This window comes from Prionailurus viverrinus, chromosome E3, assembly GCF_022837055.1.
Source record: "Prionailurus viverrinus isolate Anna chromosome E3, UM_Priviv_1.0, whole genome shotgun sequence".
Classification (NCBI taxonomy): domain Eukaryota; kingdom Metazoa; phylum Chordata; class Mammalia; order Carnivora; family Felidae; genus Prionailurus; species Prionailurus viverrinus.
This window is the reverse complement of record NC_062576.1, coordinates 37,579,059-37,593,068: the sequence shown is the minus strand read 5'-3', so window position 1 is coordinate 37,593,068 and position 14,010 is coordinate 37,579,059. Positions and strand designations below refer to the sequence as shown.

Here is a 14,010-nt window from a genome sequence, read left to right as displayed (position 1 = left end):
GTGCCTGGCCCATAGTGATGCTCAGTAAACATCCTTGATAGGTAAGCACAGCTTTGCAAGGTGGTGTCTCTACATTAAACCCATCACTCTCTTGATCTGTTCAGAGCAGCCTGTTTTCCAGCCACCTCTAAATCATTCAAGATGCAGAATAGTATCAAAGACCAGGGTGTCTGTCCTCGCAGGGGGTTTGAGAAGTGGATGTCTGTCTGTCCCTTCTCTCCTCCCTTCCTTGGTCAGGGAGACCATGGGGGTGCGATTTGGGGGCAGGGCTTTGCCAGAGCGGGCCTGGCCCCTGGCAGGTGAGAGGAGCGCAGGCCTCTTCCACGCGTGCCTGCGTTTTGCGTGAGCAGCCAGAAGGGGGCGGCAGAGAGACAGGAGTGGTCCACGGAGGAGCCCAGCTCGGAGCCGAGCCGCGCGAACCCACCGAGCCCGCGCTCAGAAGCCCGATCTCCCACCGACAGGCCGCTGGGTTCGGAAGGCTGCTGGGTCCTTTCTCTTCCCCAAGTGCAGGCAGAGCCCCCTGGAGCCATGGCCAGCCCTTCTGGCAGCCCCGAAGACTCGGGCAAGCTCAGAGGCAGGGATGGCTGGCAGAGGCGGGAGGAGGAGGATGCCCCTCCGGAGGAGAAGAGATTGAAGCTGGGGCTGGAGGGAGGAAGCGCAGCGCAGGAGGAAGGAGAAGACGCGCCACGTCTGGGCAGGGAAGAGACCGGCACCCAGACAGGTGGCGAAGGCAGAGGTGTAAGTGAGCGGGGGCTCAGGAGGGACGGGGGCTAGAGGTGGGGTGGGGTGGGCGGGGATGCTCCCCGTCGGCAGTCAGGTCCAAGTTGATAATTGGGCAGCAACTCCTGCAGGCAGGCGCGGTGTGACAGCTCGTGGGGACCTCCAGAGAAACTAGATGCTTGGTTGTTGGTCGCAGCCCCCTTCTTGTTTTTGTAGCATCGACTTGCTGATTCTCCCACGCCGTCGTCGTTGTATCTGGCTGGGAAACCCATGGGTTCTGCGGTTGGCCAAAGAGGGGAAGAGGAAGCCCTGTGTCCTGGGGGCCCCCTGAAGGGGAAGGAGGTGAAGGGAAGGAGGGCTCTGATCAGCCCTCACCCTACACCTCCCTCCTAGACAGTGCTGTTTTAGGTGTCTTTTTGGGACTTTACTCCGGTGTGTGTTTCCCTCACCTGGTAAGGGGTTTGGGTGGGAAATGCCTCAGCATAGGTTCTACCAGACCCTGTTCTGTCAGCATGTGGGCTGGCAGCAGCTCGCCCTGCCCCTCACCTGCCCTGTATCTTCCTGTCATTGTTCCCCATTCTGGTTGGGCAGTGAGAGTTGAAAGAGAAAGCAGGTGGCTTCCACCCCCAAGTCACTCTTCTCTCTTATCCTTTCAGAGAGGGACAGTGAGGCAAAGTTCTGTGCATTCTCTCGGGTGCTACCTGGCTGTGGTCCCTGCTGCCTGAGGGTATGCGTGAGGGTGTTTTGTTGCATACGTGCATGGTTACGTGAGTCACTAGGCATGTGTGTGATGGAGGTCAGTGCCCCGCTTGACCCCTTGGTTCCCGCTTTCTGCTTCTTCTCTTGAATCTTCCAATTGTGACCTGGTTGACCTTACATTTGGGGAGCACATGAGTCTGGAGGACAGATGAGGGTTGGCTGGATAGCTGTCCCCATGGCAAGGGCTGCTACTTTGAGAGTTTTTAATGGATAACGGGGTTGACCTTTTTGTTTCTTACAAATGTTTTTATTCTTGACCATTTGCTTGGCTGAGCTTGTCTTAAAAATTTGATTAGTGGCTAGTGAGCCCTGTGAGAGAGTTCCCCTTCTTTCTCCCAAATCCACATAGCCAGCTGCTGCCTGCCTCCGTTCACCTGGCTGCATCAAAGCCCAGCCGACCCGGTGTGGGGCTGCTCCCAGGCACTGCTTTGGAGACCTTACCTCCCTATGATTGTGATTGTGTTCAGATTGTGGGCCACTTGGACACCAGAACCAGGTGAATTTCTGTCTCAGATGCCAGAAGAAGGATAATCCTTATGGAAGGCTTATTGGGACACATCCCATGGAAAGAGTGAGAGGGATGTGTCGCATTGTGGTGAGCGGAGAGGCCCTGTCAGAAACATGATTATGGGGGCAGTGCAGTGCTGAAACTTTTACTGTTGGAAGCCCCTTTCTCTATCACTTCCCTCGTTACTTGGGACTTTGCCAAAGACCAGGATATGAGGGTGGGAGGAAGTGACCCAAGTGCAGTGGGATGCTTAGGAATGTGGGTTTGAATCCTGGCTCTGACCTTCCTTTGCTTGGTGACTCAGGGCGAGTCACTTAACCTCTCCGAGCCTTGGTGTCCTCACTGGCGAAATGGATATGTCAGCAGGCCTTGTTTCACGGGACTATTATCCCTGAGATTAAGTAAAGGTTATCCATAGAAAGCACTTAGCATTAAGTCTGACACATAGTATGTGCTCAGTAAATGTGGTTTAGTACTGAAATTCACTCCATGCAGCTTGCTTGCTGTCATCTTTAGTTCTGGGGGTGCATCACAGGAGATGAGGGTCTTAGGCCAGAATCTCCACATTAAGTGCTTTCTGAAGGTTAAGAAATTATGTGCAGGTGATGAAACTTTTAAAAGGCAGAAACCCTATTGAATTTTTTGTTTCACAAAGAGAAATGGGGATGCCATGTTTAAAGGATTATGTCATAACTGGACAGAAACTGTCCTTGTTTCCCGAGCCTGAATCCAATTTTCTCCTTTTGGGGCACCTGGATCTTCTGGAGGAAGTCACCCTTCACAGTGGTGGTGTCTTGGTTTTCAAGTTTAAAGGTTGGCCAAGCCTGTGCTTCCCAGAATGCCTGTCAGACAGATTTCTCCTCCCTTGTAGTTTCTATAGGAATATTCTCTTTAAAGAGCCCAGGAAGCAGTTTCGGGCTGGTGCCAGAGCAGCAGCTATTTTTTTTGAGGAGGAGAGCCCATTTCTTCACTCACAGACCATGTCCAAATGGAGAAAGAAGGACAGAATGCTTTTTCATGAGATTTTTGTCTGTGTAGACCATTAGCTTGGCTAAAATGTCAAAAACATCCTTGTTCTTTAATAGCAGCTTATTTTTAGGTGCAGATCATTTTGGGCTTTTCTCTGCAGAAGCTGCATGGATATCACCTCCCTGTCCATGTTGTATCTAGATGTTTCTAAAGAATAAAATACCCCTTCCTTTCACTGGGTCCGGAGCTTTGGATGGCTGAGGTTTACATGTGACTGGTTATCCTTCAAAGTGGCTCCCCGGCTTGGCACTTGCCTTTAAGGTAGGGGGGTTTCTTTCCTCTTATGGTTGCTACGGAGTGCTTTGAGGAGATAAAATGGGGCCTCAGGAGCCATCTCAGTGCAGAGCTCTGCTGGAGGTGTGCCAGGAGGAGGGTGTGTGCCTAGTGAGGGCTGATCCCCCACCAGGGATCAGAAGTTTCACAGACTCCTTTTGCCCTCTCAGGACCAGTGCTGCTGAGAAGGTATCAAAGAACCAATCCTCCCAGAGCCTTTATTGACTCCTTTAAAGTGACCCCAGGGTGAGTCTGGCCTGCAGCTCTTCCTGGGGGTAGAGAAGGGTCTCTTCTAGGTAATTGGTTATCAACCTTAGTTGTCTGTTCAGCTTTTCTCAAGATCTGGAAACTTGGCATAGACTTCTGGGTTGTGCTGGGCAGAGCTGAAACCCCCTGTTGGAATCCCCATTCAAGAGTCCCCAGGATTGAGACCAGAGTGGGGAGGTTATCATCTGTAGGGGTCACCCTACAGAGGAGAGTCCAGACCGCCGGTCTCTCCCAGCTCACTGGTGATAGTCTACACCTGAGTATCTCAACTTTGGCACTAGTGACATTTGAGGCCAGATCATTTTGTGTTGTGGGGAGCTGTCCTTAGCAGCATCCCTGGCCTGTAGCCACTGGATGGCATTAACACTGCCTCTCCATCACTAGTGTGACAACCAAACATGTCCCCAGACATTGCCAAATGTCTAGGGCTTGGAGAGGAGGCAGATGAAATACCTTGTCTGAAAGCCACGGGTCTACACTTGTAAAACTGTTTCAGAGAGTAGGTGTTAAGTTTGGGTCCTTGCTGTACCACTTATGAGCTATGTGGCCATGGGAAATTTATTCAATTTTTATGGGCCTCAGTTTCCTCATCTATAAAATGGAGAGAGTGAGATAGAACCTCAATAGGTTGTTATGTTGGCATTCAATACAATTACAAGATAACAAACAGAAATGGTTTAGGAGAGCACAAAACAAATGGTCAATTCCATTTTTACTTATTTAGGTGAGTCAGACTGTCTCCCATCCCCTTATCCATTTGGTGAGGTGCGAGGGAGGAACATCATCCACCAAAACCTCAGATTGGATTTGTGTAGCATCTCAGCTTTCCACATGGAATTCACCAGTTTCTCTCCAATTTCCTCCTTGGTTTTCTGGGTCCAGGATTCCAGGAGGCAGGGGTGTGGGCAGTCAGAGCGGGTGGCACTCAGTTCACTCCCACACGGGAGAATTCCAAAGCTGGCTTGCCACGACAGGGCTTTTGGACCAACATCTGGGTTTCTGGATTCCCATTTGAGCACAGCTGGACTCCACAGGGCTGACGCTTTCTCTGCTGAAATATAGATATTTCCCTGGCAACAATCTCTCAAGCTGACATGAAGACATGGCCACCCACCGGAACACGGTGCTGCATGGGCTCTCCTATAATTTGTGAGGCAAGCTTCTGAGGACTGCAGTGTGGAAGTGAGAAATTGTAGGAGGTTCCCTCATTCTCCAAGGGCCAAAAGTGGGGTGCAGGTTGGTGGTGGAGGGTCCTCCAAGGAGGAAAAAGGCATGGAGGACATTCCTTTCTGTTAGAACAGAGAGGTACAGGCCACACACTGGATGGCTCAGATTCTTCTGGGGAAGCAGGTGCCTCTGTGCCTGCATTCGTTTTGGATTGTGAGCTGTGTAGCCCTTAGCTATAATCATTTCAGAAACATTTAACCCCAGTGCTGGCAAACCAGGGCTTGGTTTAGACTTCTCAGCTAGAGAGATGCAGACTGCTGGGCGATATTCTCCTGATTCTTTTCATTTTGGTGAGATGTTTGTTGTCTTTTTTTGTTCTCTGGAACATGATTTGGAGCTGGAGGAGCAGGAGAGAGACCAGTTTGGGCGCTGAGACAAGGGTCTATGTCAGGGATGTGGTGGCTGTGATGGTGGTGATGGTAGTGAGTGGAGTTGCGTGCCTGAACAGAGGAAAGCTTAAGAGATACATTAAAGACTTAAGCATGTATTCAGTATGGCAATGAAAAAGAGGCAGGGTCAGATTGACTTCCAGAATGGCAGGGAAGACTATGAATTTGGTTTCGGACTTTGGCTAAGGTTGCTCTCAGACCCAGGTGACAATGTCTAACAGGATAGACAGGTCTGGGGCTGGACATTCAGACTTGAGAGTCGTCAGTGTAGATAGTACTCGAGGCCGGGGGACACCTGAGGTTGACTGGGGAGAGAGTGGAGAGGCAAGAGGAGGGGATTTGGTATAAGCATGAGGAAATATTAATGATGAGGAGAAGAATCCATGAGAGGCATCAGAGGAGCAGCAGGCAGAGGATATGTGGCTCCACAGACACGAGGAAAGGGTGAGGGTTGGTTGTGTTAAAGAGAGCCTGTTGGATTTCATATATCATGCTCATGAGGTCTTAAGGGAATTTAAATGGAGGCTGGTTGTGTGTGTGTGTGTGTGTGGGGGGGGTGTACCAGGATTTACCCTAAGTCTGGGTATTCCAGCACCCAACCAGGGTGTGTGCCCCGAAGCAGGGAACACTCATGGTCTTGACTCTTGCAAAACTATAGTTTGTATTCATGAATTCTGTCCTCCTCGCAACACTCAGCTGTCACTTTTCCAGGACCCAGTCTTGGTGGAGAGTCCTGCCCTGGCAGTGTTCCTTAGCATAAGATGGTGCCATTAGGAGAACTTCACTTCTCAATACTGAGGGCCGTTTTCATTCCTTCTTTTCATTCCTTCTCTAAGTATTTGAGCAGCTCCTATGTGCCAGGTGCTGGTCTAGGTGCTAGCCTTCAAGATGGTTCAGTTCCTTTTCTCTTGGAGAAACTGCTCTAGTGGTGGGGACAGACTCTGGTCTATGGGCCAAAGGTGGCCCCTTCCTTGTGATTGTAAATGAAGTTTTATTGGCACATAGCTGCACCTATTCATGTACATATTGTCTATGGCTGCTTTCCTGCTTCAATGGGAGAGTTGAATACTTGGGCTCACAAAGCCAAAAATATTTACTCTGAGAATCTCAGGTTAAGGGGCTTTGCACCCTCATGGTGTCCCATGCGGTTTATAAGTACTGCTGCCTTTGAAATCTGTGCAGCTCTGAGGAGGAGTTGCAAAAAAAGTGCTCAACTTGCAGGACTCCAATGGAGGGGGTACAGGTCTCCCACTCTCAACTTTATTGGTCTTTGGTGTCAGGGGCAGGACTGGGGTTTTGAGTGAGCTTTCCTCACCCCTGTGGCAGGGCAGCAGGCTAGCGTCATCCAGGTTTTGGATGGGGGAGACAAAGGTGGAGGTGGGGAATAGTGACTTGTTCTCCTCCTAAGCGTTTTCCTTAGATGGGTCCTTAGCCAGTGTTTGGTGTCCCACTTTGCACAGCTGCCCAAATCCAGTGAGGTCAGCCATCTTGGTGCTGTGAGCCTGGGGTACAGAGATTCCAAATCACCAAGAAGAGATAAAAAAGATGGTTTTTGCAAGCACAAGAACTCAGGTTATTGAAATTAACATTTCCCCCCCAAGTTTTATAATGTCTGGGCATGCATATTTAAGCGTCTGCCTCAAAAGCTCTCACTAATAAGCAGATGGTGCATTTAATTTCCTTTTTTTGTTCTCTGAGCAACATACAGCTTCCTGCATGGTCCTCCTTGCAGGCAACTGTACATAGGGGTGACCAAGGACTTCTGACCATCAACACAGGTCTCTAGAGGCTGCTGAGAGCCCTGTATTCCTGGGGCTGTTCCATGGAGGGACTGGTCTTTTCCTTCCTTTTCAGCCCCAGCAGAAAGTTGTCATGTTACTCACAGCCCACAGGGCTCCTGTGTTTGCCTCTCCAAAGAATCTTGGCTACATCTGACCCCCTGTACCTCACCAGCTGGAGAGTAGGGGTTCCAAGGAGGCTGGGGGTCCGAGGGTGCAGCCCCAGAGCCTGAGAAAAGCTGCTGGGAAGAGGATCCAAAAGGATGGTAGAGGCAAAGAGGAGAGCTCGGGTGCAGAGCAAGGACCTTGAAGGCACAAAGGAGAAAGCTGGGATTTTTAAAATTTTTTTTTTTCAACGTTTATTTATTTTTGGGACAGAGAGAGACAGAGCATGAACGGGGGAGGGGCAGAGAGAGAGGGAGACACAGAATCGGAAACAGGCTCCGAGCCATCAGCCCAGAGCCTGACGCGGGGCTCGAACTCACGGACCGCGAGATCGTGACCTGGCTGAAGTCGGACGCTTAACCGACTGTGCCACCCAGGTGCCCCAAGAAAGCTGGGATTTTTAAAAACAGGGAAGAGCAGACAGCTTTAGCATGGTCCAGGTATGGCTGGGCTTTATGAATTTTACTTGTTTTCTGTTTCCCTAGCTTCTCTCTCTGTGTTCCAAGGTGTCATAGAACACTTGCGGGGGCTCTGAGAAGCTCTGGGTTCCAATGGTCTTTGGGGAATGCTGGGACTGCGCCGAGGGTTTCCTTGGCTCTGTGCCTCTTCTGTCCAGGCCTCCATTCCCGACTATGTGCAGACCTACCTTGCATCTCAGACCTCCGTCCTGGAGAAACCTGGACAAGGCTTGTGCCTGTGCTGTGGGGCTTGTGTCTTGTGTGTATGGATAAGAAGACTTTGTGACTTGGAAACCTCTTGGCTTGAACTGGAAAACCTGGGAGGGAAAAATCTATGCCCTCTTAATTTTGCTTTTTGCTTCCGTATTCTGTTGACCTGATGGAGCTATAAGCCCTGGTGTGCAGGAATCAGGCTGGACAAGAGTCCACTTGGTCTGAGTATAATTTTGGGGGTTTTGTTCTGCTTATTAAAACTACAGATTATTATTTATTCATTGTAAAGAATTTAAACAATACCATTATATATAAAACAAAAAGCAGAACTCCTCCTTTGTTTCTCTTCAATCTTTAAAAAATTATTTTTAAAATGTTTATTTATTTTTGACAGAGAGAGAGAGAGAGAGAGAGAGAGCGAGCATGAGTGGGGGAGGGGCAGAGAGAGAGAGTGAGACACAGAATCTGAAGCAGGCTCCAGGCTCTGAGCTCTCAGCACAGAGCCCGACGTGGGACTCGAATTCACAGACCACAAGATCATGACCTGAGCCAAAGTCAGACGCTCAACTGACTGAGCCATCCAGGCACCCCTGTTTCTCTTCAATCTTTCTTCTCAGAAGTAACACTGGGCGGGGTTGAGGTATATCCTTCGACACCTTTCTTTGTGTGTGTGCAAGTATGTGTATCTGCACACAAATTGTTTAATTTTTTAAAAAGTTTATTTATTTTGGGGCGCCTGGGTGGCGCAGTCGGTTAAGCGTCCGACTTCAGCCAGGTCACGATCTCGCGGTCCGTGAGTTCGAGCCCCGCGTCAGGCTCTGGGCTGATGGCTCGGAGCCTGGAGCCTGTTTCTGATTCTGTGTCTCCCTCTCTCTCTGCCCCTCCCCCGTTCATGCTCTGTCTCTCTCTGTCCCAAAAATAAAATTAAAAAAAAAAAAGTTTATTTATTTTGAGGGAGAGGTGGGTAGGGAGGGGCCGAGGGGAAGGGAGAGAGAATTCCAAGCAGGCTCCGAGCTGTCAGTGCACAGTCTGACACGGGGCTTGATTCCATGAACCGTGAGATAATGACCTGGGCCAAAATCCAGAGTTGGACACTTAACCGACTGAACCACCCAGGTGCTCCTAAATTGTTTCATTTTAATCTTTTAAAAATACAAATGGGATAATGCTATACTTATTGTTTGGAAAAGCCTCCTTTTAACTCAGTGATGTATATCTTTGACCTCATTTCATGTTGGAACCTGGATTCCACTGTCCTTTCCAGCCAGTTATTGTGCTGTGTGGATGCACCGTACTTTCTTTAGTCAGCTCTATACTGATAAGTCTCTGAATGGTTTCTGCTTCTTCCCTATTGCAAATGGTGTTGTGATGAATATTCCAACATACATCACTTGATTCTCTGTGCCTGTGATTTTGTAAGATGTTCCTAGGAACAGGATATCCAGATTAGAGGGTGATCTGTGCTGAAATTTGTATCCTGGTTAAGTATGTTTCCCCGCTGCCAGCTCTCCAAGGCTCTACATGGTGCCTTGTAGCACCTACGGGGATCATTCTCTGAAGCCTGAGGGCATTGGTCAGAATAGCATTCTCTGCCACACTTTCATCTAGGTCAGTCCACACCCTGGTACCACCCCTAGCAGGGACTCTGGCTTCCGACTCTAACAGGTGGCTTCACTCCTGAGGGAAAATTCCCTTTCCCAGACATTCTTGGTGATATTACTGCAAGTTCCAAAGTTGGCATTTGCCTCCTTCAGGCCTTGCCACTCCCTACCTGTGTGTGCTTGAGTAAGTTGATTTTGCTCTGGCCTCAGTTGCCTCAAAGGTAAATGGTGAAAATATATAATAATAATGGCTGCCTCCCTGGGCTGCAGGACTCAGTGAAGTAACCACCACTTCCACACACTTGGCTTGTTGTGCACACTCAGCAAGTGCTGGGAGGTCATTGCTGAATGACAGCAGGCCAGGCTGTGGCTTGACCAGGGGCTGTGTCTTCAGTACCAAGTCTAGTGCCAGGGCCTTAGGAAATGCTCAGCCAGTGACTGAAAGGCAGGGACAGAGATTGGGGCAGAGGCAGTAGGAGCAGACCAAAGGAAACGAGGCTCCCACTAGATCCCCAGATGGAGGACTCCAAGATGACCCTGCAGTCTTAGAGCCCCTGCCCCTTTCCCATCCTCGCCAAGGCCTATTGGAGTCTGCTGTGTCTTCCAGGCCAGGGCCCAGAAGCCTGAACTGGGCAGGTGCTGGTCAGCGTCCTGCTGTATCATGGCCCCTCCACTCCCAACTTGGACCTGGATGCCAAGTGTCCCTGAGTTGGTAGGGACTCGGCTTGTTCTGAGCCCAGGGACAAAAAACGGGGAGATGTGGACAGATAGGGACCCCCATTTTGGCCCTTGCCTTTTCTCTTTGACTTTGGATACTGCAAGACTCACGTACACTCAACTGTGTGTGTGCGTGTGTGTGTGTCTGTGTGTGTGTGTGTTTCTTTCTGTATGAGTTTCCAAGTCTTAGGTTGTATGGGACTAGGGTTGCCAGTTAAACTTGAGTTCCAATTAACACATTTTTTAGTATAGGTATATCCCAGTGCAACATTTGGGGCATAAAAGCAATTCATTGTGTATCTGAAATTCAAGTTTAACTGGCGTCCTGCCTTTTTACTTGCTACATCTGGCAATTCAGTGTGTGGGGTGACAGTGTGTGTTCGTGTGTCTCCATATGAAGGACTGTCTGTAAGCACAAGGATGGGGATCAATTGAGAAGACCCTTCTGGAGTGCTTTAGTGGCCTAGGGGCAGGTGGGTTGGATACTCCAGCCCCCACGCCTGGGTAGTGCTCCTTAGCATCTGCCTTCTGTCATCTCTGTCAGTTTCCCTCCCATGTCTCTCCAAACACAGGGGCAAGAGCTGCCCCATCCACCCTTGTTTGGAGCACAGCTGCCCAGCCAGACGAGATGCAAACAGTTCGCAGATGGCCGTAAAGCTTTCCCCAGCTCCCTCTGCAAGGGGGCTGCAGATGAAACGGAAGTCCTGATCCTCACTGCCTCTCCCTTCCAGAAAACCCGGGCCAACAGCCACCGTGTTGCTGCTTTACACACTCCTCCCTCCTGGCGATTAAACCACATAGTGTTTTGCCAAACAAATAAAACCCTTCATTTCCACCATAAACTTGTTCACACGCGCAGGCTGATTGATCCACCAGTGTGCCTGATTCATCAGCCCTTTCTCTCAGGCGGCAAGAGGCTCTTCTCTCCGGCGCTGGTGAAGAGCTGCTTAATTTCCATCTGAAAGACTCTCGGTAGAAACCAACCACAGTTTTGAAAGCTGCTTCCTCCTGTTTTGCAGATTCCGTGTGGTTCTTGATATTTGATCTTGACTGAAATCATCCTGGGCCCTGCCCCAGGTATCACAAGCCTAAGGGTGCATTTGTGTCCAGTTGGCTGGAGGGGGGAGGGGGAGCTGTCAAGGAGAATGTTCAACGTGGCCTCTGAGTCCATAGCAGCCTTTCATGGGAAATACCACCAAGGAACTTTATCCCTCCTGTTTCAGAAGAAATTACAGTTTAGTCATTTACTGAATTTGTTATAGACAGGGTCTCAGTTTCCTTGCAACTTCTCTGTGAGGCTGGTGCTATGATTATTTGCATGTTTACTTGCTCTCTCTAGTCTCTTTAAAGCTCCTTTATTTGCAATACTGTTTTCTGCCACAGGGCCTTTGCACACCCTGCTCTCTCTGCCTAGAAAGCTCTTTCTCCCACTCCTTCACCTGGTAAACATCTCATCTGTAAGCTGACTTACCACTGTCTCAGGGAAACCTGGCCACACTGACTCAGTCACAGCAAATTCCTGATAGCTGTTCTCATAGTATCAGGTGTCTTTCTCTTGTAGGTCGAAGCCCAACTATAGCCACCTATTTCTTTGGGCATGATATTTGATGAATAATTGACCCCTTTTACACTATAATCACAATGTGGGTAGGGGCCATGCTTGTTCATGATTACCATAGTCTCTGGTGTTTAGCATATGCTCAGCTAGAATTTGATTAATGAATGAAGCATACCCATTTTATAGATGAGGAAATGGAGGACTAGGAATATTGCATAATTTGCCTGGTGTTATACAGTCACTTAAAGATGGGGCTGAATTAGAATGCACTGGGTTGGTCTCTGGGCACACACTATTAACCACTTCACTGTGGCAGCTTTCCAACAGCAGAAGTGAGAAAGAACACACAGAACACATATAACTAGAATCCTAAAAGTCCTCTAGTAGATGGTGTCAGGAATGTGCCTATGAGCCTTCTTAATGTATTGCATACAATGTCCCATGTTTCTGACTTGTCCTTAGCAAAGGCCTTAGTAATATTTGAAGCACAGTTATCAGTGTGGGAGGATGGATGTTTATAATTTTGAAAAAAAGAGTTTATATCATATTTAGCTTGTGTTTTCCATGGCCCCTTGATCTCTAGCTTCAGTTACGCAAAATCCACACTGCCTCTCTTGATAGCTGTTCAACTTCTTTTCCCTCTTCAAGTTGGCTTAGAACTTAATCCCATAACTGAGGCCTGCTCCCTATACCTATTCCTTATACAGGTTGACGTGAATTTTGTCAATAACTGTTCTACTTTTTGGTGAAGGCCAGATTGAAGGAAAGCCTTGAAAGGTGAAGATACCTGATGGGCGGGTAGTCACTTGAGTTAATCCAAAGGTTGGAATAAGGGAAGGGGTGCCTGGGTGGCTTAGTCGGTTAAGCGTCCAACTTAAGCTCAGGTTATGATCTCATGGTCTGTGAGTTTGAGCCCCGCATTGGGCTCTGTGCTGACAGCTCACAGCCTACAGTCTGCTTTGGATTCTGTGTCTTCCTCTGTCTCTCTGCCCCTCCCCCACTTGCACTCTGTCTCTGTCTCTCTCTCTCTCGAAAATAAATAAACATTAAAAAAATAAGACAGTAAAAAAAAGGCTGACCTGGAGGATTGGAGGAGTCTCAGAACTGAGGGTCAGGGCCAGATAGAGAAAGGGATTGAGCATGCCAGTGTGAACTGTGAGTATTGGATACCCACCCCCCTCCTCCTGATGGTTAGGGAAGACTTGATGAGCCTGCTTAATTTGATGGAGGGATTGAAAAATCTTTCAGTGGAACTGTCCTGGAATGACAGCAATGTGACATAGCCAAGTTATTGATTATTGATTGCCAATTTGTCATCAGCTCAACAACTTTCAGTTATAGTTGTAATTTGCATTAATTATTAATGCAGGCTTTGACTTTCCTAATCAATAAAGGGGGTGTTCAGAGAGCAGTGACTAAGGCTGAGCACTGTCCAAAATGATGGGTATTTCATGGGCAAGTCTTCTCACCCACCCACCTGCAGGTGGGGAGACCTCCTTTGGTTTTTTAGAGGACCCTGAATAAATGGCAAATAATGCTGCTCAAGCCTTCCTCCCACCACCCATCTACCCACACATCTATCCATCTATCCATCTATCCACCATATACCCACCCATCCCCATCTACCCATTCATTCACCCAGCTACCCACCCATTCATCCACTCATCCATTCATCCATCCATCTATCTGTCCATCATCCGTCCATCCATCCATCCATCCATCCATCCATCCATCTTCTTGAACCTTTGTTCATTTATTCAACAAAGACTTATTAACCAACTAATAGATTCTGGGAAGGCACTGACTCTAATGATTAAGAACACAGGCTCTGAAATCTGACTCCATGGGCTCAAACTGAGTTTCATCACCTCCTAGTTAGCTCTTTGGCAAGATATATAACTTCTGTGTGGTTCCATTTTCACATCTGATAACTGATTGTTAATTGTTCCTACTATTACTATTGCAGATATAGTGAGGGTTAAATAAGATGCCACATAAAAGTATATCATTCACACTCAACAGACATTAAGTTTCACCTTATTAATTTTTGTTGATGCTGCAGGTAACATGGTGAGCATAAGGCAGATATGTATTTGAATACGCTACAACCTATACTGTGGTAAGTTCTGTGGTAAGGGAAGGCCTGGCGCAATATTGGGGGTTCTAGGAAAATGTTCTCTGAGGATTTGCTGTGTCAGCTGAGTCTTGCAGGATAGGTAGGAGTTGGCCTCTTGCATGGCGATCCCAGCCAGTGTGTGACCAAGTAACCAGTCCTTGCAATGTTGGGTCCTGGTCCCCACTGGCAGAGGTGAGTGACCCAGTCTTCCTGTCCCCTCTGCTGGAAGTCC

General features: G+C 48.6%; 1 protein-coding gene across 1 annotated transcript in view; it reads left to right on the top strand.

The window, feature by feature from the left end:
* Positions 1 to 710: 710 nt before the first annotated feature.
* Positions 711 to 14,010, top strand: part of RBFOX1 (RNA binding fox-1 homolog 1) — a 2,066,153-nt gene continuing 2,052,853 nt past the window's right edge. Inside the window, exon 1 of the mRNA XM_047839429.1 lies at positions 711 to 738. The gene's annotated coding sequence lies outside the window, so the exon portion shown is untranslated. The remainder of the gene's footprint in view (positions 739 to 14,010) is intronic.